General features: G+C 43.0%; 2 pseudogenes; one reads left to right on the forward strand and one right to left on the reverse strand.

The window, feature by feature from the left end:
* Window positions 1-5,574: 5,574 nt before the first annotated feature.
* On the reverse strand, window positions 5,575-12,139 carry LOC100997738 (annotated as a pseudogene).
* On the forward strand, window positions 11,975-23,938 carry LOC101020265 (annotated as a pseudogene).
* The last annotated feature ends 685 nt before the right edge of the window (window positions 23,939-24,623 follow it).

Here is a 24,623-nt window from a genome sequence, read left to right on the forward strand (position 1 = left end):
TCTGCATGAATCCACGTCATAGTACAGGTTCACTTTTGCCCATATTAACCCACAGAGCCAGGAGCTGGGTCAAAAGAACATTAGCATGGGAAACACCAAAAGAGAAAGCAGTCCCACAGCAGACCTGGTAATAACTTTTAAGGCCTATTTGCTTAACCCAAATATATGTATAGGGTGTCTACCACTCACATATTTAGAAAGGAAAAATGAAGTATGGCCGTACAGCTCTGCTTGCCTATAACTGCAATTCAGAACCCAGAATTAAAAAGAAGTGAACACCCAAACTTTCAAAACAGCACTCCCTTGAAAAGTTAGTTCATAAAATGTGTGACTCAAAGCCCTCCCTTTGGTTCTTCTCAGAATAAAAGATCTTAAAAGGGCAGATCAGTAATGACTGAAACCGTCAGTGGATTACAATTTTTTGCACATCCTATATATCTCTAGGAAATAAGTATGGAACTTTGAACTCTGGACAGAAGAGCTATACCTATAAAATGTTTTCCAACAGAACTCATACTCTCTATCTGTTAAACAGAGCAACACAGTCAAACCAGATGAAAGGAAAATATAAAGCAGGTGTTGTTAGAATACTTGGAAGAGTAGTGGATAATTTGGAGAATGATGGTCATTGAAAAGAAGCTTAGAAGTCTAAAGTAGATGTCATTGTTAATGGGCTGATAAAAAGAAAAACGAAATTCACCATGCTCCCAGTGTTAGGCCTTAATTTTTTATGTAGGTATCAAATTGTTTGCTGCATTGGTGGCTGATAATTTGAGGCCAAAGAGGGGGGTCTTTACTCTGGCAGCCAGGATGGAGTGCTTGTGCTGCAAGTTTAGGGACACACTAAGAAAGCACATATCTAGGGGTGACTGGCTGGCTGACACAGCAGCCACAGTTGCATTATGGGACAGGATGCCTAGATGACCATGGGCCTTGAAGATGACCTTCAACACCCTTATTTGCATGGCAACATGTGACTTGAAACAAAATGGAAACTTCATGGTTTAAGCCGTTTTGTGCTAGTATAACAAAATATACCAGATTGGATAATTTACAAATAACAGAAACTTATTTCTAAAGTTCCAGAGTCTGGGAAGTCCATGATCAAGGTGTCAGTAGGTTCCATGTATGGTGAGAGCCCTGTATCTCTTTCCAAGACAGCATCTTGTTGCCACATCCTCTGCAAAAGGTAGACACTGTGTCCTCATGTGGCAGAAGAATGGAAGGGGTCAGCTAGTTTTCTGAAGCCCTTTTATAAGGACACTTACTCCGTTCGTGAAAACCCTGTCCTCATATGTTAATCACTTTCTAAAGGCCCCAGCTCTAAACATTATCACATTGGCAATTGAGTTTCAACATGTGAATCTGATTCAGACCATACAAGTTCACGAGATTAAAAAGAATATGAGACAAGAGTGATCTTGATACAGCTTAACTCATGCACTGCTGCAAGGGGCTTCGGGAATATTTTTTAGATTGAGTCACAGAGCCAAGGCCAGAAAGAGCAGAACAAGAAAGAACAGAGGAGCAAAGAAAAGTCTAAAATATTCTTTGTCACGCCCTATGATGTGACAGTATTTTATGGCCCATTGGCTAATGTCTATTTTGTGCAATGCACTGACCTCCAAGAAAAGTAGCAGAGTTTTCAAATAAGAAATTCAGGGACCCTGAAAGCAAATTAATACTGACTAGCCCAGTTCTTCACCAGTAAATGAGAAAGGAGATATGTTTATTTTGGTCATATTGGATAGTTTTAGTAGATAGATGGAGGCTTTCTCAATAAAGTACTACAGAGCTAAATGAATGGGAGAGATTAAAGTCTAAGAAATCTTCTCTTACCCAGTGGTCCCCAAGAACACGGCCTCAGACAGTGGGCAGACTCATCAAGAGCTGTCACACCAGCCACATCCCACAGCAAATGACCAAACCTAGGCAGACTTTGCTCTCCTCTGCCCTGTTCCCCAGCCCTCATACCCCTGTCATCCATCAGGCATCACCCTCACAGACAGTGGGACTTGGTGCCCTTTCTAGAACTTTACTCTTTGGAATTTCCCTTCTAAATCATAGAACTCTTTGTCAAATACCATCCTTCTTAGCCTCGTTCCATTTGTGTTAAGTTCATAACTGTGGTCTCATGATTCTCCTCACAGCTGAAAAAGATAAGAACATTTCTGTATTAAATTGTTCCTTGTGGTTAAGTAAATAAATTTTAAAAGCCTTGAAGATAAGACTTGAAATCAGAGAAAACATAAGTACGATAATGTCTACTCCTCCAAACACCCAATCAGGATCTTACAAATCAATTTTTTTCATGCTTTCCTGCTTGTTAGTGATCATGTTGCAACATTTCCCCAAGTTTCCTTTATTACAAGGACTTCAGTGCAGGTGTAGTGGCCCACTTAAGGTCATCTCTTCAACCATGAAATCACCAGCTGAGGACTTAGGGGAGTCATTAGAGATTGGTTTGTGGTAAGAGTGAAACAAATCACATGAGCATATGGTATTAAAATAATGTGGCATACAGACAATGACATTAGCTTGCTTTACAAGAAAATGTAGTAGGAGCTTTCTTTGTATACATCTACCTGGTCATAACTGTGCTCCTGGACACACATGTGTGTAATTTTTTAAGCTGCAACTGAGCTCAGAGGGCTAGATCAAAAATTCACCAAGGGAAATGAGCAAGAATATTATCAAGACAATACCAAAAAGCTGTTCTCCATTGCTCAGAACATGGGAAAAGGAATGCCTACAGTAAACTGAAGGGATGCATATAAAAATCTCAGAAGGAATCTCTTCAATTCTGAAAATGTCTTACATTTGGAATGCAATCTGATAGAAAGACAGGCGTAAGACCTGAACAGACACCCACCAAAAAAGATACATAGATTACAAAAAAGCATATGAAAAGATACTAAACATCATATGTCATTACAGTATTACAAACTAAAAAATACCACTGTACACCCATTAGAATTGTGATAATCCATAACACTGACAACACCAAAAGCCAGCAAGAATGTGGAGCATTAGGAATGCTCATCCATTGCTGGTGGGGATGCAAAATGGTACAGTTCGTAAGGCAGTTTGGCAGTTTCTTATAAAGCTATACATATTCTTAACACATTGTCCAGCAATCATGCTCTATTGCATTTACACAAATAAATAAGACACTTATGTCCACATAAAAAAAGTACTTTTAGGTTAGATCTTTATAGCAGTTTTATTCATGATTATCGAAACTTGGAAGCAGTCAAATCGTCCTTCAATGGTTGAATGGATAGTGGAATATTATTCAGTACCAAAAAAGTAAGAGCTATCAAGCCATAAAAGGACATGGGGGAAACATAAATGTATATTACTAGATGCAAGAAACCAAAATGAACAGGCTACATGCAGTGTGATTCCAAATACATGACATTCTGGAAAAGGCAAAACCTTGGAGACAGTAAAAAGTCAATGGCTGTAGGAGTCAAGATGTACATAGGGATGAATAAGCAGAGCACAGAGGATTTTTAGGACAGATGATACTAAAATGGTGTTTACATGTCAGTATACATTTGTCAAAATTCAGAGAATGTGCAAGACCAAGAGTAAACTGTGGACTTTGAGTGATAAAGATATGTCAATGCAAATCAACTGATTGTACAAAATGTACCATTCTGGTGCAGGATGTTGATAGTGGGGGAGTCTGTGTATATGTGGGAGTGGGAGTATATGAGAACTCTCTGCACTTTCCCTCAATTTTGCTGTGAAGCTAAAACTGTTATAGAAAATAAAGTCTACTTTAAAAATTAAATGAGAAAATATAAGTAAAGCATCTTATATATAGTGAAGGACTCAATTAATATATTAGAGCTCATATGTAGAGCTTTCTATATGCAAGGAGATGTCCCATATGACCTCTTGGTCTGATCTCAACTGATTATTCCTTAAAATAAATATCTGGAATGAACTTGCTGGGTCAAGTGTGTGAAAGTTTAAAATATTTTGTCAAATACTCACCAAAAATTTGCATAAACTTACACTTCCACAAATAACACGCCTGTCTCCCCACCTTCCCCAACACATAGAAACTTCAGTGAATCTAACATTTGCTAAACCACTTGTAGTTTTCAAACTGAGTTTAACTAAGGGTGAATATTCTTTGTAATGCAAGAGAAATCCCCAAGGAAAGAAGGTAGCTTGTTGAAAGTATGAGAGTCTACCTTTTTCTTTTCTTTCTTTCTTTATTTTATTTTATTTTTTTTTTTTGAGATGGAGTCTCCCTCTGTCACCCAGGCTGGAGTGCAGTGGCACAATCTCGGCCCACCGCAACATCTGCCTCCTGGGTTCTAGCAATTCTCCTGCCTCAATAAGCTGGGATTACAGGCACGTGCCACCACGCCTACCTAATATTTTTGCATTTTTAGTAGAGATGGGGTTTCACCATGTTGGCCATGCTGGTTTCACACTCCTGACCTCAGGTGATCCACCTACCATGGCCTCCCAAAATGCTGGAATTACAGGTGTGAGCCACTGCACCTGGCATTTTTTTTTTCTTAAACATCGGAGTTCCAAGAACTCTGGGATTGGCACAAAGTTCTGATTTCCTCAGAAGACTCAACTAGCGAAATATCTACTTTCAAGCTCACTTACATAGTTGTTGGAAGATTCACTTCCTCGAAACTTATTGGACCAAGAACCTCAGTTCCCATTTGACTGTTGGCTGCCCTCAGTTCATTGCCATATTGTCCTCTCCAGCATGGCAACTTGCTTCATCCAGCCCAATGAGAAACAGGAAATGTAAAATCAAGACAGAAGTAACAATCTTTTCTATCCTAATCATGGAAATAACATTCCATCATTTTTGTCTTATCATACTGATTAAAAGCAAGTTACTAGGGTCAGCCCACACACAAGGGAATGAATATGAAGAAGTAGAAATCACTGGAGTCACCTTGGAGGCTGGCTACCATATCATCATTGTCATCCTCTGGAGCACCTGGTTGAATGGTATCTATGTGACCTTCCCAAAATAACTGACAAACAGAGAATTAAGTAGGACATGGAAAAGAGATTTTGCTAAAGCCTTCTCCTTCCTCACTCCAAAGGCCTTGCTGGGAAAGACAGCCAAGTTGAGCTCGTATAAACCAAAAGCTCTGCCCCCAGCTCTCCCTGTAGGGTGGAGGGGATGGCCCATTTTTCCTTACTTCTAAAAACTGACTCTTCAAGTACCCTTCAAATACCTGGGATCCTACTCATATCCATGTTTTAGATGGGAGGAAAATTGCTTCTCCTTGGCAAACAGCTTTGGCCTGGGCAGTGGTCCCAGAAGCACTAAGACATTCAAGAGTCCTTGATTGTTCACTCATCCTTCCTTTCATTATTCAATAAACATTTATTAAGTTTATATTACGTGTCAGATGTTGTGCAAATTCTTATGGTGATAAAAAGATGCATGAGACACAGGTGCTTTATCAAGTCAAACACTCAAAAATGTTTGAACATTTGCTCTGTACAAGGTGCTGAGGATTCATAAAGGCAGCAGTCCAGTTTTAAGACAACACAACAAAAACAAACTCTTGACTCCACTGGCTGTAACACCTTTTTACTGAGATCTTCATGGCACAACTTCTTGTACAGATGTTTATTAATAGTCACTCTCTTCACATTTTTTTCTGTTCCTCAACACGCAGATGAATTGTGGTTTGGACTTTCCAATTGAACTTTCAACCCAACAGTTCCTGGAAATTTCTCGTACCAAATTACTTAAAATGTTGTCAAAATCAATAATCAATTATTTTCCTATTGCATTTGATACGTCAGCAGCATCCAACATAGTGGCCCACACTCTTCTTGAAACACTTTATTTGCTTGACTTTTACAAGGCCATCTCCTCCTAATTTTCCTCCTACCTGCTACCAACTCCTACTCAGTATATTTAGCTGGTCCCTTCTTCTCTGTTCAACTTCTAAACGTTGATGTATCTATTCCAGGATTCAGTCCAGGAACTTTCCCCTTTATCCATGAATATTCTTACCATAGCTTATTTCATCTACTCCTGTGCCTTTAAAAATTATTCTATGTTACTCATGTCCAAATTGACCTCTCTAGGACTATTACACAAGGGGTGTAATTATCCTAAAGTAACCCAGGAATTTAATAAGCTGGCCTAGAAGAGGGATTTCCTTTTCCCAACATGAGGGGCTGTGCCTACTATAGCTCCCTGTACAATGGGTGGCTTTCTCCCCTAAGAAAATGGAAACTCTTTGCATGAGGCCCAAGGACTCTAGATGCTGGGCAGTTGAGTTTCCCAGACAATCTTGTGAACGGTTGGCACCTAAATCCAGACTGTTTCACACAAACAGCCTGTGTGTTCCTCCATTGTTAAAGCTGTGTCCTTGTGCTTACATGACAAAAAAAAAAAAAGTTATAATAAGGGAGACCAGTGTTCCTATACTGGAATGCAGATTTCCATTGTGAGCCCATCATTTCCTGACCATTTATGCCTTAGCATAAAATAGGATAGAGAAATCATGCTGTCTAATCTTTTTCTGATCAGTAATATTTGCGAGTTTTCCTAATATAGCATTTTGTTGGCCTAGTACATACAGGGGACTTTATGGATGGTACAGGACAAAGTAGGGTTCCCTAGGCCCCTCCCTCTTCAGGGGTTCTGCATGGAAACTGTGAGAAGGGGAGATTCTCAGTGTGGTGGGGGACTGAGTGTGGCAGAGACTCCCCAGCACCTGAGGGCCTCTCTTTTCCTCTCATGCTTTCACTGGGGCTGGTGGTCCAGAGGTCTTACTCCTTGGAGGCCGTCTGGGCCACGAGGTTCACCACTCTGTTGCTGTAGCCAAATTCATTGTCATACCAGGAAATGAGCTTGAGAAAGTGTCATTGAGGGCACTGCCAGTCCCAGGATCAAAGGTGGAAGAGTGGGTGTCAATGGCTACGTTGGAGGAGACAACCTAGTACTCAGTGTAGCACACGATGCCCTTGAGGGGACCCTCTGATGCTGCTTCATTACCTTCTTGATGTTATATTTGGCAGGTTTTTCCAGATGGCAGGTTACGTCCATAACCAACATGTTGGTGGTGGGTACATGGAAGGTCACGCCAGTGAGCTTCCTGTTCAGCCCATGGATCTCATTGCCCACAGTCTTGACAGTGCCAGTAGATGCAAGAATGATGTTCTGGAGAGCTCTGTGGTGATGATGCCACAGTTTCACGAAGGGGCATCCACAGTCTTCTCTGTAGCAGTGATAGTGTTGACTGTGGTCACAAATCCTTCCAATATACCAAAATTGTCACGAATGATCTTGGCTAGAGGTACTATACAGTTGGTGGTACAGGAGGCATTGCTGATGTTCTTGAGGCTGTTTTCATACTTCTCATGGTTCTCACCCATTACAAACATGGTGGTATCAGCAGATGGGGCAGAGATGTTGACCCTTTTAGCTCAACCCTGCAAGTGATCCCCAGCCTTCTCCGTGGCAGTGAAGACACTGGTGGACTCTATGATGTACTCAGTTCCAGAATCACCCTATTTGATTTTGGTGGGATCTAGCTTTTGGATGATGGTGGTGGGATTTCCATTGATGACAAGCTTCCTGTTCTCAGCCTTGATGGTCCCGTGGAATTTGTCATAGGTGGACTCACACTGGAACATGTAGACCATGTAGTTGAGCTCTATGAAGGGGTCACTGATGGTAACAATATTCACTTTATCAGTGTTATAAGTAGCCCTGGTGACCCAGCACCCGAATAAAGCCAAATCTATTGACTTATGCCTTCATTTTCACCATGGTGCATCAGGGATGTGGCTGGCTCTGCACAAAAAGATGACACTGTCTGTCAAATGGGAGAAGCAAAAAGCTACAGCATATTATTTAACCCATAATTATCATACTGAGAAATTCTTCACACACTCAGATGCCAATAGGTGGTGACTCAGATGAGCATCACTTGACATAGCATGCTGACTTTCCCTGAGCATGTGGACAATTCAGTTGTCTCATTATTGCTTGGTTAAAAGACTATGCTTTTCCCCATTGAATTTAGTATTGTTAAAATCAATTGGCCATATGAATCCAGGCCATTAACACAGACATACACAAAAATTCCCTCATAATAAATTATAGGCTTAAATGTAAAGGCTAAATTATACACCTCTTAGAAGAAAACATAGATTAGCATATTCATGATCTTGAATTAGGCAAAAACCCAACTTTTCCTGGTTAAAAAAAGAGTTTAAAAATGAGACACGATCAAAACTAAAAATGTTGCACTTAAAGACATCAAAAGAAAATGAAACGATGAGCCACAGACTGAGAAAAACAAATCGAATCATATGTTTGATAAAGGACTTATATCCAGGGTATAAAATATACTTACATCTGAACAATGAAAATATAAATAACCTAATTTTATAAATGGGCAAAATATATAAATTGCCATTTCACCAAAAAGGTGTAGGAATGGCCAATAAAGTACAAGAAAAGATAGCATCATCAGTGAGCAGGGAAACGCAAATCGAAACTACAATGAGACACCACTTCTTACCCATTAGAATGCTATAATATAAAAGAAGGACAGAAACAACTGGAGGAAGTGAAAAAACAATGATATGGAAAACTGAAACTACTCATGCCTTGTTGATGGGACATGTAGTCATGTTGAAAACCAGTTTGGCAGTTTCTTAAAAACTTTGAAGATACATTTACCATATGACCTAGCACTTTCACTCCTAGTTCTTTACCCAAAAGAAATAAAAACCTACGTCCACACAACACATGAATGTGAATATTCATAGCAGCTTTATCCATAATAGTCCATAAAGTGGAAACATATCAAATATTGATCAACAGGTGAATGAACAAACAAATGGGAATTATCAATACAATTTAATAGGATTTGACACCTAAAAGGAATGAAATATTGATATGTGCTACAACATAGATAAACCACAAAAGTGTATTAAGTTAGGTGAAAGAAGACAGATACAAAAGAGCACATATTGCATGATTCCATTTATATGGTGTCCAGGAAAGGCAAATCTCTAGAGTCAGAAAGTCAATTACGGGTTGCCTTGAGTTGGGGAGTGGGAATAAAAGGTGGCAACTGATAAGCATGAGGGATGTTTTAGGAATGATAGAAATGTTGCAAAACAGGAGCATGGTGATGGTCATACGTGTCTAAAATTTTACTAAAAATAATTGAACTTTACACTTAAAAAAGGTGAATGTTACGATATGTCAATTATACCTTAGTAAAGCTGTTTAAAAACAAAAAAGTTCAGTAGTGTGGGCCCCATCAGTCTTGCCTTTTGTTTAATTTCTCACTTTCTTTAGGGCTTATATTTATTGCTTCCACTCAGAGACTCCAAGAGACACCGGCTGAAATCTATCAGCCTCCAGAACTCTCAACAGCTGAGGGAATGACCGGCCCCACCCTTAAGGCGATGGGGGATACATAAGATGCATTCCAGCATCTGATACAGCAGACAAAGGCATGCGATGCACCTGGGTGATTTCAGATAGCACTCCACAAGTCTCAGCAAGACCCAGGGCCTGTAGCTAGTTCTGATAACTTCAGAGAACTAGCTACTACGTCTTGCAGCACAGGGCCAACCTTTCCTAGGCAAGTGGGTTTGAAGCATTGGTAGTCAGGTCCCAAGTAGCAGATGAATGTCTACAACACAGGAGGTGGGCAAGACCCAGAGTGGGGTTTCAAACCAAACCATTTGTCGAGTATTATTTCCAGCAACTGCAAAAAGCATTCTTTTCACGTGCTTATGGCATTTTCACCAACATACACTATTTGCTGCACCATAAAATAAGTCTCAATATATATCCAAGAATCAAAATCATATGGAGTATATGCTATGGCCACAATAGTATGTAATTAGAAATCTGTAACAATAAGATATCTAGAGCGTTGGGCACGGTGGCTCAAGCCTGTAATCCCAGCACTTTGGGAGACCGAGACGGGCAGATCACAAGGTCTGGAGATCGAGACCATCCTGGCTAACACAGTGAAACCCCGTCTCTACTAAAAATAGAAAGATTAGCCGGGCGCAGTGGCGGGCGCCTGTGGTCCCAGCTACTCGGGAGGCTGAGGCAGGAGAATAGTGTGAACTCGGGAGGCGGAGCTTGCCACTGCACTCCAGCCCAGGTGACAGAGCTAGACTCTGCCTCAATAAATAAATAAATAAATAAATAAATAAATAAATAAAAGATATCTAGAAAGCCCCCAATCTTAGAAAACAAGCAACATACTCTAAATAACACTTTGGTCGTAGACGAACTCACAAGAAAAAGTTTAAAACATCGTTAACTGAGTGAAGATGACCCAGCGCCTCAAAATGTGGGACGCAGCTGACATAGTGCTTAGAGAGAGACTGACAACTTTCAATGCCTGTAGTGGAAATGAGCAAAGGAGTAAAGTCAATTTTCTATGCTTTCATCATAAGAACCCTGAAAAAGAAGAGTAAAATAAACCCAAAGTTAATAACTATAAGCCAATAATAAAGAAAATCATGAAATAAAAAATGAGCAAACAATAGGGACAATCAGTGGTCAAGTTTTCTGTACTCCATGTACAAAACTTCATTTCAGAATGATTTTGCATTTAAATATATATCCAGAACCACAGAAATCTTAAAAGAAAAAATTAGGAAAAGATGGGAATAAAATAAGAATAAAAATCAGAAAGTAGTTGCCTACCAAGTAGGTTGGGTACAGTGCAAGGAATTAACTAAGAACTTCTTTCCAAGAAGAAAGTGTTTTTTTGGGTGGTACTTATGTGGGCATACATAACTGTCAAGTTTCACTGAACTGAACACTTGAGATCTGGGCAGTTTAATGAATATAAATTACATTTTTTTTAAGAAAATAAAGTGTCTCGGGAGCTTATGGTGGGTAAATTTAGGCAGTTCTAATGCATAGGCTTCAGCAGCACTCACAGCATGTTCAGTTCAGGAATTTGCTGAAAATGGTTTTGCAGTCAAAAATATGAGATACATTCAAACATCTCTGACAAGAGTTATTGGGGCAAACAACTACAAATCTCCACTCTTGTGGTACAAGCCATATTATTAAGCAGTTACCAATAGATAGCTTTCCTTCAATGCTGTTCTTCATCTAGCAACCCAGAGCTCTTCAGGGGAAAAATTTCAATTGAGGTTTTGGATGTATTCAGTAGGAAAGAAAGTCACCTCACATAAAACTAAGTGATTGGAGACGTCACCATTGCAAATTTCTAAACTTTGCAAGACAGCAGCAACATTTCAAATGCCACTCAGACAGGAAATAATGGGCTCATATGGATTTCCCTCCAAACATATTTACTGCACAAAGGCAAAGTTCACATTGTACTTGGAGATTTCTCCCAGTCTAGTTTAACTTCACAGATTGCAGATACCAGACAGCTGGTATCAACTGACCAGTGTCCTGTTAAGGCTACGCCTAAGACTCTTTACCACAGTCTTTTCCACAGACTCTTTACCACACACTTTCCCACTTACTCCTTTTCGAAGAGTAGCCTTAGGATTGGATTTCTCCTCCTGTTCCTGGGAAGAATTAGAGATGTAACCTAAAGGTCACTATTCTTCTGAGAAAAAGAATGCTTGAGGAGGTGGGAGCAATGAGTATGTGGCAGTTCAGAGTGATAAGGGGCAAGCCAGGAGCCACAGAGCATAAAGCTCCAGGGCTGCCTTAGGGGATGAAGTGACCAGCACCCTGACTCTTCTGTCCAGCTTTTAACCATTTAACTAATGGTTAGAGCTTTTTCATTTTCTTTCAGCTACTCTTGGCAGTGGTGGGGACATGGAATTTTTGCAAAAAATAGGGTGGAGGAAAACAAGGCATCTTTGCAAGTCTATAACCATTTTACCTCTGTTTTTAGTCCTCTCCATGGTCACCCTAGAATAAGATCTGCTCCCCAGCATCTTCTATTTCCTGGCAAGGGTTTCCTGAAATCTTGGATTGGCCATGACGGGCTGGAGCTGCCTTGTGACAGGAGCAGGAGGGTTTCTGGGTCAGAGGATCGTCCATCTCTTGGTGAAGAAGGAGCTGAAGGAGATCAGGGCCTTGGACAAGGCCTTCAGACCAGGACTGAGGGAGGAATTTTCTAGTAAGTAAACTTGAGTCGTGGGTGTGTGGCTCCATTTTAAACCCTGCATAGGTGTGGGGAAGTGGAGCTTTTCTGGCAAGTTATGGAAAGTTGTAGCCAAATCTAAGCCAATCCCACATCCAAAGTCATCAAAAAAAGAAAATTAAATAGTATAAAATGGCATAGTGTGAAAGATACTGGACGGGCTGTCCAGAGACTGGATTCTGGCCCTGACGCGGAACTTGAGAGGCAGCCGCCTCAGCCTCCAGGCCCCTTTTCTTTTCATCTAGAAAATCCCACATCAGTTCTCTTTCTTGTCTACAACTCTTTTATGCTCTGAAGCTTTTTGTCTTGGCAATTGCTTTACAACATTCATAAAGGACAGCATGTACCTGGAGACCTCACCAGTGGGTCCCTGCCTCTCTGGACCGCCCTGAGCTTTGTTTTGTTTTGTAGCATCCTCAGCAACTTTAGTGGAGGTAAAATAAAAGGAAGCGAAGGTAACGATGAGTGTTTAAGCGTGTGTGTGTGTGTGCATGTGTGCCTGTGCGTATGTATCAGAGAGTGAGAAAGAGAGAGAAAATGAAGGGGAGAGAAAAATCAGAGAGAGAAAATGAGAAAGACAGAGAATGAATGAGAAAGAGTGAGAGACAGAGCATCAGTGAGAGGGAGAGGGTATGCACAAGTGCACAGCACAGAGCAGAGACAGAGTAAGAGGCAGTATGAGACCAGACATGCCTCATTTTCATTTCTCACATATGGCTTTTTTAAAACCATTTGTCTCTGTTGCTCAATACCACCCCCCTCCGAAAAAAAACTGCAGAATTTGTTGTAGCAACTCCTTGTGCAAATAACAGTATGAGGAAGGTAGAAAAGGGGTGACATCCAAGTGGACAATGAATGCATCATCAAGGTCCAGAAACATAAAGCGACTTGCCAAGGTCATCTGATTAATGTGTAGCAGAGCTCAGACCAAAGCTTCATCCAGAGGCTTCACTTGGCCCTGGGGCTGATGCTTGGCAAAATGGGTCTTCAGTCTCTCCCTTTGCCTCCCTGTGTGCCCAATTCCCTGTCCTCCTCCCCATCCCACGGGATTGGGAGGACTGTGTGTCTACATGTGGGCTCTGACTGTGCAGAACGTCATGCCCTGCCCACAGAAAAGTCCCCCCTTGACAGCATTCAGGGACCACACCCAGCACTCTACTCTTCTTTCGCTTTTCTCTGACCTCTTCTGATTTCCTCCACCCTCTGTTCTAAAGGTGTCTTTGATAAACACGTATTAACACTTGACCAATTTTAAATGATTGTAATCCTTATGTCTCACCAATATTTGTACTCTAACAGTTAATACAAAGAAAAAGCAATGCTCAGCCTAGAGGAACAATTCCATGTGGTGAAAATGCAGGAGATATAATGGATGGACAGAAGACTATGTGAAGATAAAAACAGAGAATGCTTTTGGTGTTTTTACTGTGCCAGGCACTGTTCTACATGGTTTGCATGTGCCCACTCATTTGCTTCTCATAACAGCCCTATGAGATCGTTAATATTATTATCCTCCTTTCTTACAGATGAGGAAACAGTCAGAGAGAGGTTAATGCACTTGTCCAATGTCCTGCAATTAGAACATGGCAAAGTTGGATTTGAACCCTTGTAGTCTAGTGCAGCATCTGTGCTCTTAAGCAGTAGTTGGTCTAGCAGCTTGGGGAACGAGGGAGCTATGGCTCCATCCACAAAGTCCCCTTTCCTGGTCTCTTTAGTTCCCTGTGAACTCGTTGGGGAAGAGTGATTTTCTCTTGGCTTTAGACTTCTTCAGCTTTGAAAAGGCAATTCCTTTGAGCCAGTCTGTCTGAAGTCGGCAGCAAATGGGAAGCAGAGGAAGGGAGCAGGAAGCGCAGAGAAAATTCAACTCTCAGGCTGTCACCCACCTCCTCCCCAGCAGCCTCTTCCCTGCCTCCCCCATTGCAGGGCCTCCTTGGAGTTGCCTGACAGTGGGAAGGGGCTGGGAGTAGACAAAACAAGGCAGAGGCATCAGGAGAGTAAATGGGCCCGCCTGTACCGCAGAAAGGAATTTCTCCAGCCTTGAATTTTTCACTCTGAATTTTACTCTCACTGTTCTTTGGCCTTTGTTGCCAATTTCATTTAAACTGACTTATTCTTACTCTTTCTCAGAAAAGTTGATTCTAAACAGCTAGTCCTGCACCTGGTGTACAGGGTACAAGACTTGGAGGTGGGGTGGGCAACTTTGAGCCTTCACTAGAAACGTGACTTTTAATCTGTCCCTTAAGCTGAGCCTCAGTTTCCTCACCAATAAAATGGGACTCAGAATAGCTACCTCATGAGATAGCAGTAAAAGGAAACAAGCAAGCTGTGGGCCGTATGCAGATTATAAAGCACAAATGAGAGCAGAGTATTTATCTGAGCTCCATGTAGCATGATGTTCATTTTGTGGGCTAATTCCAGGTGACAACTTTACTGGCAGCATCACTACCTGTGGATTTCAGAGGAGCCTGAAGACATTAACGTTGTAACTGCTCCCTGGGCTACAGAGCTAGATGTTAGTCCATTGGTGACTAACTCATTTTCAGCATTGCTACTTGCTTTTGATAATATCCGATAAGAATTTTCAATAGAATTTATTATTTAAACTCTTCTGCAATTCCCTAATAATGGCTCCATTCTCCTCTCAGTTGCCTGAGCAGGAAACTGTGGGAGTGATTTTATCTTCTCCTTTTCCTCTCAGCCCAGCTCCAGTAGGTACCAGGACCGTCAAGGTAAGGTCTGAAATTCCAACCTGGTGTATCTCTCCCCTCCTCTGCTTCCACTGCTGGACCCTGCTTCCAGCCCTCGTCTAAACCTTGGCACAGACATTCTGATTAATCTCTTGATCAACTGGATTTCTCATATCCCCTATACCAGTCCGTTTTATATCCTTGAGGCAAGGTTAACTTCCTACGCTACAATTCTGCTTCTGTTTTTCTTTTTCTTTGTGAAACAGGATTTTGCTGTGCCACCCAGGCTGGAGTCCAGAGGCATGATCTCTGCTCACTGCCACCTTCACCTCCTGGGCTCCATCCTTCCTCCTACCTCAGGCTTCTTATTAGCTGGGAATATAGGCACTCACCACTAAGTCTGGCTAATTTTTGTATTTTTAGTAGAGAGGGGGTTTCTCCAGGTTGCCCAGGCTGGTCTTGACCTCCTGGATGCAAGCAATCCACCTGCCTCAGTCTCCCAAATTGCTGGAATTACAGGGGTGAGCCACCACCCCTGGCCTGCTTCTCTACTTATTCCAAATATAAATAAGGGGTTTTCTTTGACGTGGTGCTGGAGACCAAAAATCATGATTCTGCATTACCTACAGAATTAAATTCAAACTTTTCCCTCTTACACCCAACTCTCCACAATCACCCTACTCTCCTTAAAAATTTTGGTGAGTCTCCCGTGATCCTAGCAATGCTTATATTCCAAGCACAGCTGACAGCTCATTGCTTAGATTACTTTTCTGAAATGAGATGGGGTAGAAACAGATGTTTGCTCTTTCCCAATAAATTGCTAAACAGGCTGACTTCTGTGTCTTTGTTTACTTGTTCCTTCCATGGAACGTACACCCTCCACTCTAACAACCCAACTCTAACCATCCCCGAACACCTATGTAACAACACCTTTATCAGGAAACTTTGAAGCCAGATTCGGAAACCCTTCCAAGGACCTGACCCATGTTCACACAGAGCTCCAGAACAAGACCAAGCTGACAATGCTAGAAGGAGACATTCTGGATGAGTCATGCCTGAAGAGAGCCTGCCAGGACATCTCGGTCATCATCCACACTGCCTCTATCATTGACTTCTTCGGTGTCACTCACAGAGAGTCTATCATGAACTTCAACTTGAAAGGTACAGTAGCCTGAGGAGGAGATGGAGCAAGGAGGGGCAAACAAGGATGAGAAAGATAAACAATGAAGGAAGAGAAGTCCCTCCACTGAACACCTACTGTGCTCTGGGCCAAGTGTCTCTGCTAATCACTACCAACTGGGGGAGTTCAAAGCTGCTACTTTCAGTTTGTTACATGAGAAGACTAGGGCTGAGAGATGGCAAGTAACCAGTCCAAGGCCTCCCAGGTAAGTAAGTAGGAGAGTTAGACTTTAAACTCACCCCTGTGTGACTCCAAAGGCTGTGGACGCTCTTTCCACTGTGGCTCCAATCAAAAGTCAACTAAACTCTGACTTCAGACTCTTGATATCCAGCCACCCCTTGCCTTGCCTCTGTGGGCCAGAATCAAACCTGCCAGGTGCCACCATAGTCATCATTTTAAACCTTGTTTGTAGGCTGATGATCATGAAATGGGAAAAATCCCTTGTCCCCTTCACAGTGTGTGTGATGGGGGTGTGGCTCCCTCCTTCAGTGCCCCGGCTCAGACCTCTAGGGGAGCATAGAGATGAGCAGGCTGGGGGCCTCCAACTCCAAAGCAGTGTCTGGGGTGAATGTTTACAGCTCCCGAAGCCCCAGTGGGGGTGTGTTACATGGTGCTCCTTTAGTTTTGCTCTTTTAGTTTTGCCATCTATAGGCAGCTTGTGTTAACCAGCTCAGTTAGACCTTAGACCTTCTACCTTGTCACAAGGACAAAAGGCTTTGTATATCCTGGGTTCTTCTCTTAGTGTACCAGAAAAATTTAATCGCACCTGAGCTTGGAGAATGAGTGCAAGTTTTTATTGAGTGGAGGTAGCTCTCAGCAGATGGGGGAAGCCAGAAAATCATGGTTTTCCCCTGGAGTCTGCTGCTCAATGGCCTGACTCTTCTCTAACTGCTTGGCCAAACTCTGCATCCTTCTGCTGGTCAGTGCATTCCTCTCGACGTCCAGCTGCCCTGTGTTCCTTCACTGATGTGCTTCCCTCGACATCTAGCTGCTTCTGTCTTCTTTCCCTGATCTGCTCCTCTTGACATCCAGCAGCTTGCGTGTGCCTGCTAGAATCTTGGGGCTTTTTAACAGGCACAGGATGGGGGTGTGGCAGACCAGGGTGGCCTTGGGAAATGAAATATTTGGGCAGAAAATGCCTGTCCTCACATAGGTCTATGGGGGTGGAGTCTTAGCCACAGACCACTCCCTCCCTCCCCTTCCCTCCTACCCAGCACGTCTTTTTCCCCAGTCCGTATCATTTAAAGGGACCATGCTTTTCCCTTTATGGCGCTTCTGTATCATATCCCCCCTCTGAAGAGGTACATCTAACTGCCGTTAGAATATGGACAATTACCAGTGTTAGCTGCCTCCTGCTGACAGGAGGTGTTTTTTTGGGGAAAACAGCAGTCAGATTCTTTCCAGGGGTCTATCTAAGGGTTCCTAGCAAAGGGGAGCCATCCTCTGAGGCTCCAGTTGCCTTACTGTTTGGGATTTGTTGGTTCCTAGGGAGAAAAAACAAGTTTTATAAGGTTAAGTATGCATGGGTTAAACATGTGTATTACACAAAGAAAGAATTTAGTGCTAAACATTACAGAGACAAAATGTAAAATGTACTAACAACATTGTACCCTGATCTGTTTCACCCTGGACTGGTTAAACTTTAGAAAAGACATAACTGTTCTTGGTATATCTTCAGCAGTTGACAGGTGCACTCCGGGAATTCTGGGGTTTGTGGACTTGCACCAAGGCCATTAAAAGTTTTGTTTTTTTTCCTGTATCTCCTCTCTCTTTCCTGGACCTTTCTGTCTCTATTGTGAAAGACCGAGATGGCCACTTTCAGGAGCTCCTCTAATGTACTATCTGGTCCCAGGGCCTGTTTCTGCAACTTCCTCTGGATGTCAGGAGCTGCCTGAGTAATAAATTTATCGTTTAGGATTAGATGTCTCTTGGCTGAAGCAGGAGATAGAGAGGTGTGCATTACTAAGATCTCACTTAGCCTTTCCAGTGGGATTTTCATCAAATCCTTGGTCAATCATGGACAACTTGATATAATTGAGAGGCTTAGTCTTAGTTCTACATAAACCTTCCATTATTCACACCTGAAAGTGTCTCATTTTCCAGTCTTCCATCTCATCATTATGATCCCATGTAGGGTTAGTCACTGGTACTGCTTCTCTTTCAGTTGGATAATATTCACTCCTTTCCCTGACATTATATGTGATACAAAGCTCATCCCGAAATCTCTCTGCTGCTTGCACAGTGGCCTGTTTCTCAGTATCTGTCAGGGTCTGATTCAAAAGTAACATAAGATCTCTCCAGGAGAGTTCAAATATTTGGGTGAAATCCTAGAAAGCCTCTATGTATCTATCAGGGTCATCTGAAAGCTTCCTAATATCCCCTTAATTTGCTTTAAGTCCTGTGGGAGAAGGAGACCTGGAACTTACTGAGCCCAAATTCACTGGGCATCTGTTGGAGGGGCAAGAGTGAGACTGGGGCTTGTTTAGGGTGAGGATTTCTAGGAGGGGCTTTGAAGCTGGATAGGGAGGTCAGGGTGAACACAGAGGAGCAGGGCTGAAGGGATCTGGCTTCTCTGGTGGGAGTGGTTCTGGGATTCTTATCTTTAACTCTGTGGGCTTGCCCCTTGCAGCCTTTCCCGTGATAGCAAACAGGAGGGCTGGATCAATCCTACATTGTCAGCAAAGGTCTGGATCACCTTGCAAGGTATAGAAAGCCTGCTCATATGGAGCCTCAGACCATCTGTCCTCGCATCTACAGAAAAGTTTCAACTGCCAGATGGTATAAATAAACGGTCCCTTCCTGAGGCCAAGTCAGTCCTTCATATAAATCATAATTTGGCCAAACCTTTGTGCAGAGGGATATGAGACATTTTTTTTCTCCAGATTCTGAGGGTCAAAGCAGTCCCAATGGTTTACAATACACTCCAGAGGAATATAAGCTGGGGGTGGTGTAGAGAACTGGTTGCGCATTCTGAAAGACAGGGAATAGAGGCATCTATCATTTCCTTTCTTCTTTCAGAAAATACTCAGGGTGTGATGGAGAGAGAAAGAGAATGTCCTCCCTTCACTTTCCACCTCTTATTCCTGAGACTCAGTGACCTTGGTAGGTGCTGGCCATAGATACCAATGTGGTGTGTCCTCATAAGGCAGGGAAAGCCTAGAGAGTAGGAATTACCTGCCCTTGCCTATGCATCCATTCCTCCCTACTGTTGGCAAACTTTGAGTTCCCTGGATCTGTTTATGCCATGAAGCATGGCCTCCTTCTGTGGAGTGGGGTTCATTCAGCAGGAATTGGTCCTGCCCATTTACACTGTACCTGTTGACTGGCTTTGGATCCCTCACCTGTTTTTTCTTTCTGGAGTCTAAGCATGAAGCTTGGAATTGAGTTTAGGACTGAAAAGGCATTTCAGAGGCTCTTTGTATCCATGAGCCATGCTGAATTTGCAGTTTTCAGCCAGCAGGGGTCACCCCTCCATTAACTTCTCTATCAGAAACAGAGTCAGAGGGGGGCCCCCTCTCACCTACAAAAGGAAAAAAGAGAAAAACAGTTAAAGGGACAAAAAAGTGGGGGATTCTAGGGGAAGAAACCTTTGCTTAGTGCAAGTGGGCCCCTTTAATCCTTATAACTTTCCCCTGGTTCAGACCAGGTTAAATTCCTTGGCCAGGGTAGGAAAGGTCCCATTGGCACAGCAAGTGAGAAATGTGTCCATTCCTTGGCCCTGTGGGGTCCCAGCTACCTCTGGTTTTCTCCCGCCCCAACTTGTCGCTGTTAGGCTCAGCCTTTGCCTGCTGTGGGCATGCCCATGTTCCTGAACTGGGAGGGGAAAGAGTAACAGAAGGTGCCCTGAGCCATGCATGCCTGTAGCTGTCATCATGGAGGCATACATGGCACCTTTAGGAACAATTCGTCTGATTTGCACCTTAGGTGTCTTGAGTCTAAAGCTCATTACATTTAGTAACATTGCCATAGCCTGTAGCAAAGCCCTTAACATTATGAAGAAAGAGATAAGAGATTTCAAACTGTGGGAGAGGGAAAAAGAGAAAAAAGTAACAGAGCATCTTACCCACAGGAACGAGAGAGAGGTGGCAGGGTTTTGGAAGAAAGGTAGACCATAGAGGTTTTCATTTGCTCACACTCATCTTCCTGAGAGCCTGGATGAGCCCCCAGTAGAAATGGAAAAAATTCTCTTGTCCCTCTTGCAGGGCATGGGATGGGGTGTGCTTGCTTCTTCAGTGCCCCACTGTTCAAATCTCTAAGGAAGCATGCAGATGGGAAGGCTGTGGGGCTCCAGTCCCATGGCAGTGACTAGGGGTGAATGTTTATAGCTCCTGAAGTCCCACTGGGCGTGTGTTACAGGGTGCTCGTTTAGTTTTGCTGTCTATAGGCAACTTATGTTAACAAACTCAGTTAGACCCTCTATCTTGTCACAAAGACAGAAGGCTTTCTGTATACCAGGTCCTTGCCTTGGTGTACCAGAAGACTCAGATCACACCTGGGCTTGGAAAATGAGTGCAAAGTTTTATTGAGTGGAGGTAGCTCTCAGCAGATGGGGAAATCCGGAAGGGACTAGTTTTCCCTGGAAGTTGGCCACTCAATATCTCAACTCGTCTCCGACCACACAGGCCAAACTTTGCATTGTTCTGCCAGTTGGTGCATTCCTCTTGACATCCAGCTGCCTGTGTGTTCCTCGACTGATGTGCTCCATTCCACATCTAGCCCCTTCTGTCTTCTTCCACTGATCTGCTGCTCTTGACATCCAGTAGCTTGTGTGTGTGACTGCTAGGGTCTTAGGGGTTTTTATAGGCACAGAACGGGGACGTAGCAGGCCACGGCAGTCTTGGGAAATGCAACATTTGGGAAATGCAAATGCAAGACCTCACCTAGGTCTGTGGAGTTGGAGCCCTAGCCAGGAACCACACCCTTCTGTACCCAGCACTTCCCTTCTCCCCTTCCATATCATTTAAAGGGATCATGCTCTTCCCTTCCAACCACTTCCATATCAAGAACATACAGAGCTGTCCTGACCACGTCAAAGAAATTCTCTCGAGAGAACTAGCAAAGTTAGTTCACAGAGGTCTATCAGAACAGAATTATCCAGTACATGCTTTCTCACAATATTTTCTTAACAATAAGAGTTTCCCAGTATCCAGAATACGGTCTCTTCAGCTCACCACAGGGGCTACTATTACCGAGCTATTTTCTGTAAGGTGCTCAAAATGCACTCTCATTCAGTCCTCATTCGTTAAATGCTTGGTGGTCTTTCCGAATTGCGGCTTACCAACCTACTTTAAATTCAGACACGTTTCCTTAAGGAATCTTTCCATGCAGTCTCACCTGCTGATTCCCAGAGCCCAGTCTCTTAAGCACCACAGTACACAACTGCTGGCCTGGCCCTCCAAACTCAATCTACTCTGATGTGTTTTCTAACAAAACTAATTGCTTTTGGGTCTCCAGCACCATCTAAAAAAAAAAAAAGAAAGAAAGAAAGGAAGGAAGAAAAAGAAAAAAAAAAACCTTTCCAGTTTCTGGTTAGCCATACCTCTAAGTACCCCTACAGTGCAAGGAGGGTGCTAAGAGTAACCAGTTTTTCATTTTAATTCTTACTCTCCACAGCTCCCAACAACAGGGGATGTGAAATGATAGGGAAGTGTTAGAGGCATCTGTTTCCTCAAACCATTGTCACTCCCAGGCTTAGAAAATACTTCACAATGTTGGTCAATTCCCCCTTGAAGGTAAACTAACTAATTTTCTCGGCCGGGCGCAGTGGCTCAAGTCTGTAATCCCAGCACTTTGGGAGGCCGAGATGGGCGGATCACGAGGTCAGGAGATTGAGACCATCCTGGCTAACACGGTGAAACCCCGTCTCTACTAAAAAATACAAAAAACTAGCGAGGCGAGGTGGCAGGCACCTGTAGTCCCAGCTACTCGGGAGGCTGAGGCAGGAGAATGGCATAAACCTGGGAGGCGGACCTTGCAGTGAGCTGAGATCTGACCACTGCACTCCAGCCGGGCGACAGAGGAAGACTCTGTCTCAAAAAAAAAAAAAATTTTCCCTGCCACCAGATTAATTTCTGAGAACATAAAGCTGTCTCTCCAGAAACCCAAATTCCACAGAGAAGAGGCCAAGAATTAAAATAATAATAACAATAATCTTTTGCCCAGCAAATTTCTACCTTCTTCAAGGGAAGGCACTCCAGATACCTCCATGAGTTTCGCTTCCACACAGCTCAGTGGAGGCTGCCAGGTCCTCTCAGTGCAGATGTTACAAGCAGAGGGCACACTCCCTCCCCAGTCCTCCACCAGGCTCCACAGGAAATACCGGTGCAGGGTTTAAAGGAAGGTTTGTCACCCCCACTATGCATTACCAGGTAAACAGAGTCACAGTCAGAATTGGAAGCATCTTTCCCAGGGAACGCACAATCAGGAAAAGAGTGTGGGTTTCCAGCATGTTCCCATAACTCACTGTTTGCTCAGTGACTCCAGGGATGGTCCTTGTGACAAAGTTTTATTAGTCCTCAACAAAAGGTAATAAATATCAGCAATTTCATGTATATTTAAGAGGTATATTGCCTATATACAACTGTGAATATGTGTGTGTGTGATGTGAATTCTTCCACTGCCTCTTTATGCCTAAGGACTGGGACTGTCTGCATTCTCATAGTATAGCCTCCTGATTTTTTAGATTTTAAATGTTCTATTTTCAATGGTATTGATGACAAATTATTATTTTTCAGTATCCTTTCTTGGCAAAATATAAAGTGATAACTTTATATAGGTCCTTTATATAGTTCCTTTTCCAAAATTATGGTACACACACACACAAGCACACACACACATGTCCACGAAACCCCAAAGTCTAAAAATTCTTGCTCTCCAAAACCCGAATGTCAGTTTCTTTTCATTTTTGTGTTTTTCCTATGGCTGTAGCATGACCCAATCTCAGTCAGATCCACTGAAGAATATACCTCGAGTCTATTACAACCACTGAACTTGGGAGTGGGGAGTGAGATACACGGATCTGTTCACGTGGCTGGCCCCCCTTGGGGATATTTCCTGACATTGACAGCATGCTCTTCATGGACAAGTACCCAACAGCTGTTGGAGGCCTGTGTTCAAGCTAGTGTGCTAGTCTTCATCCACACTAGCAACATACAGGTAGCCTGGCCCAACTCCTACAAAAAGATTGTCCAGAATCGACACGAACGAGAGCCTCTGGAAAACACACAGCCCGCTCCATATCTATACAGCAAAAAACTTGCTGAGAAGGCTGTGCTGGCGGCTAATGTGCGGACTCTGAAAAATGCTGGCACCTTGTACCCTTGTGCCTTAAGATCAATGCATATCTATGGGGAAGGAAGCCCATTTCTTACTGCCAATGTAAATAGGGCCCTGAAAAACAATGCAATCCTGTCAACTATTGGAAAGTTCTCCACAACCAACCCAGTCTATGTGGGCTGGGCCCACATTCTGGCCTTGAGGGTCCTGTGGGGCCCCAAGAAGGCCCTAAGTGTCCGAGGACAGTTCTATTACATCCTAGATGACGGGCCTCACTAAAGCTATGATATCCCTAATTATACCTTGAGCAAAGAATTCGGCCTCCGCCTTGATTCCAGATGGAACCTTCCTTTATCCCTGGTATGCTGGATTGGCTTCCTGCTGGAAATAGTGAGCTTCCTTCTCAGGCCAGTTTACACTTATCGACCACCCTTTAACAGCCACACAGTGACATTGTCCAACAGCATGGTCACCTTCTCTTACAAGAAGGCTCAATGAGACCTGGCATATAAGCCACTTTACAGCTGGGAGGAAGCCCAGCAGAAAACCATGGAATGGGTTGGTTCCCTTGTGGACTGGCACAAGGAGAACCTGAAGTCCAAGACTCAGTGATTTAAGGATGACAAAGATGTGCATGTGGGTATTATTAGGAGAGGTTATCAAGCTCTACCCTCCTGGCTTCATACAGAGGGTGACAAGTGCACAAGCCCGGGTCCTGCTGCCTCCCTTTCACACAATGCCCAACTTATTGTCTTCCTTGTGTCATCAAAACCTGTGCAGTCACTGGTCCAACCAAAAGCTTTCTGTCCTAATCGTATACCGGAGGACACACAATGCGACTTGCTGTTACCAAATCTCATGGGCTGCTTCTGAACAATTTGGGATCTCTTTTAACTTGAGGGTCTCTTTTGACTACCATAGCTCCATTCCCCTCTTAAATGAGAAGGGATTTCTTTTCTTTTAAATTTCCTATTTCTTCACAGAGTTCAATGAAAAGAGTAATAAATGATTTAATGCTTAATGTGGAGAAAGATGTGGTTACTGTTAATACATACTTTTCTCCTTTCTCTTACATTTCCAGGTGTCACCATCTCTCATTGAGAAGAGTTGGATGAAACAGGGGTTAGGGGGTAGGCAGAGTAGTGGGAGGGTCAGGAAGGGCGGATGAAGACTGAATGAATAAGCTCTACTATGTTTCACACGTGTACAACATGACCCACATATGATATATATTATCTCATTTAATACTCATCAGAAATGAGTATTAAATGAGTATTAAACCTCACTCTACCTGTGAGGTAGAGTGACTATTTCCATTTTATCAGCAAGGAAACTTGTGCA

The sequence above is a fragment of the Papio anubis genome, chromosome 1 (assembly GCF_008728515.1).
Source record: "Papio anubis isolate 15944 chromosome 1, Panubis1.0, whole genome shotgun sequence".
Taxonomy (NCBI): domain Eukaryota; kingdom Metazoa; phylum Chordata; class Mammalia; order Primates; family Cercopithecidae; genus Papio; species Papio anubis.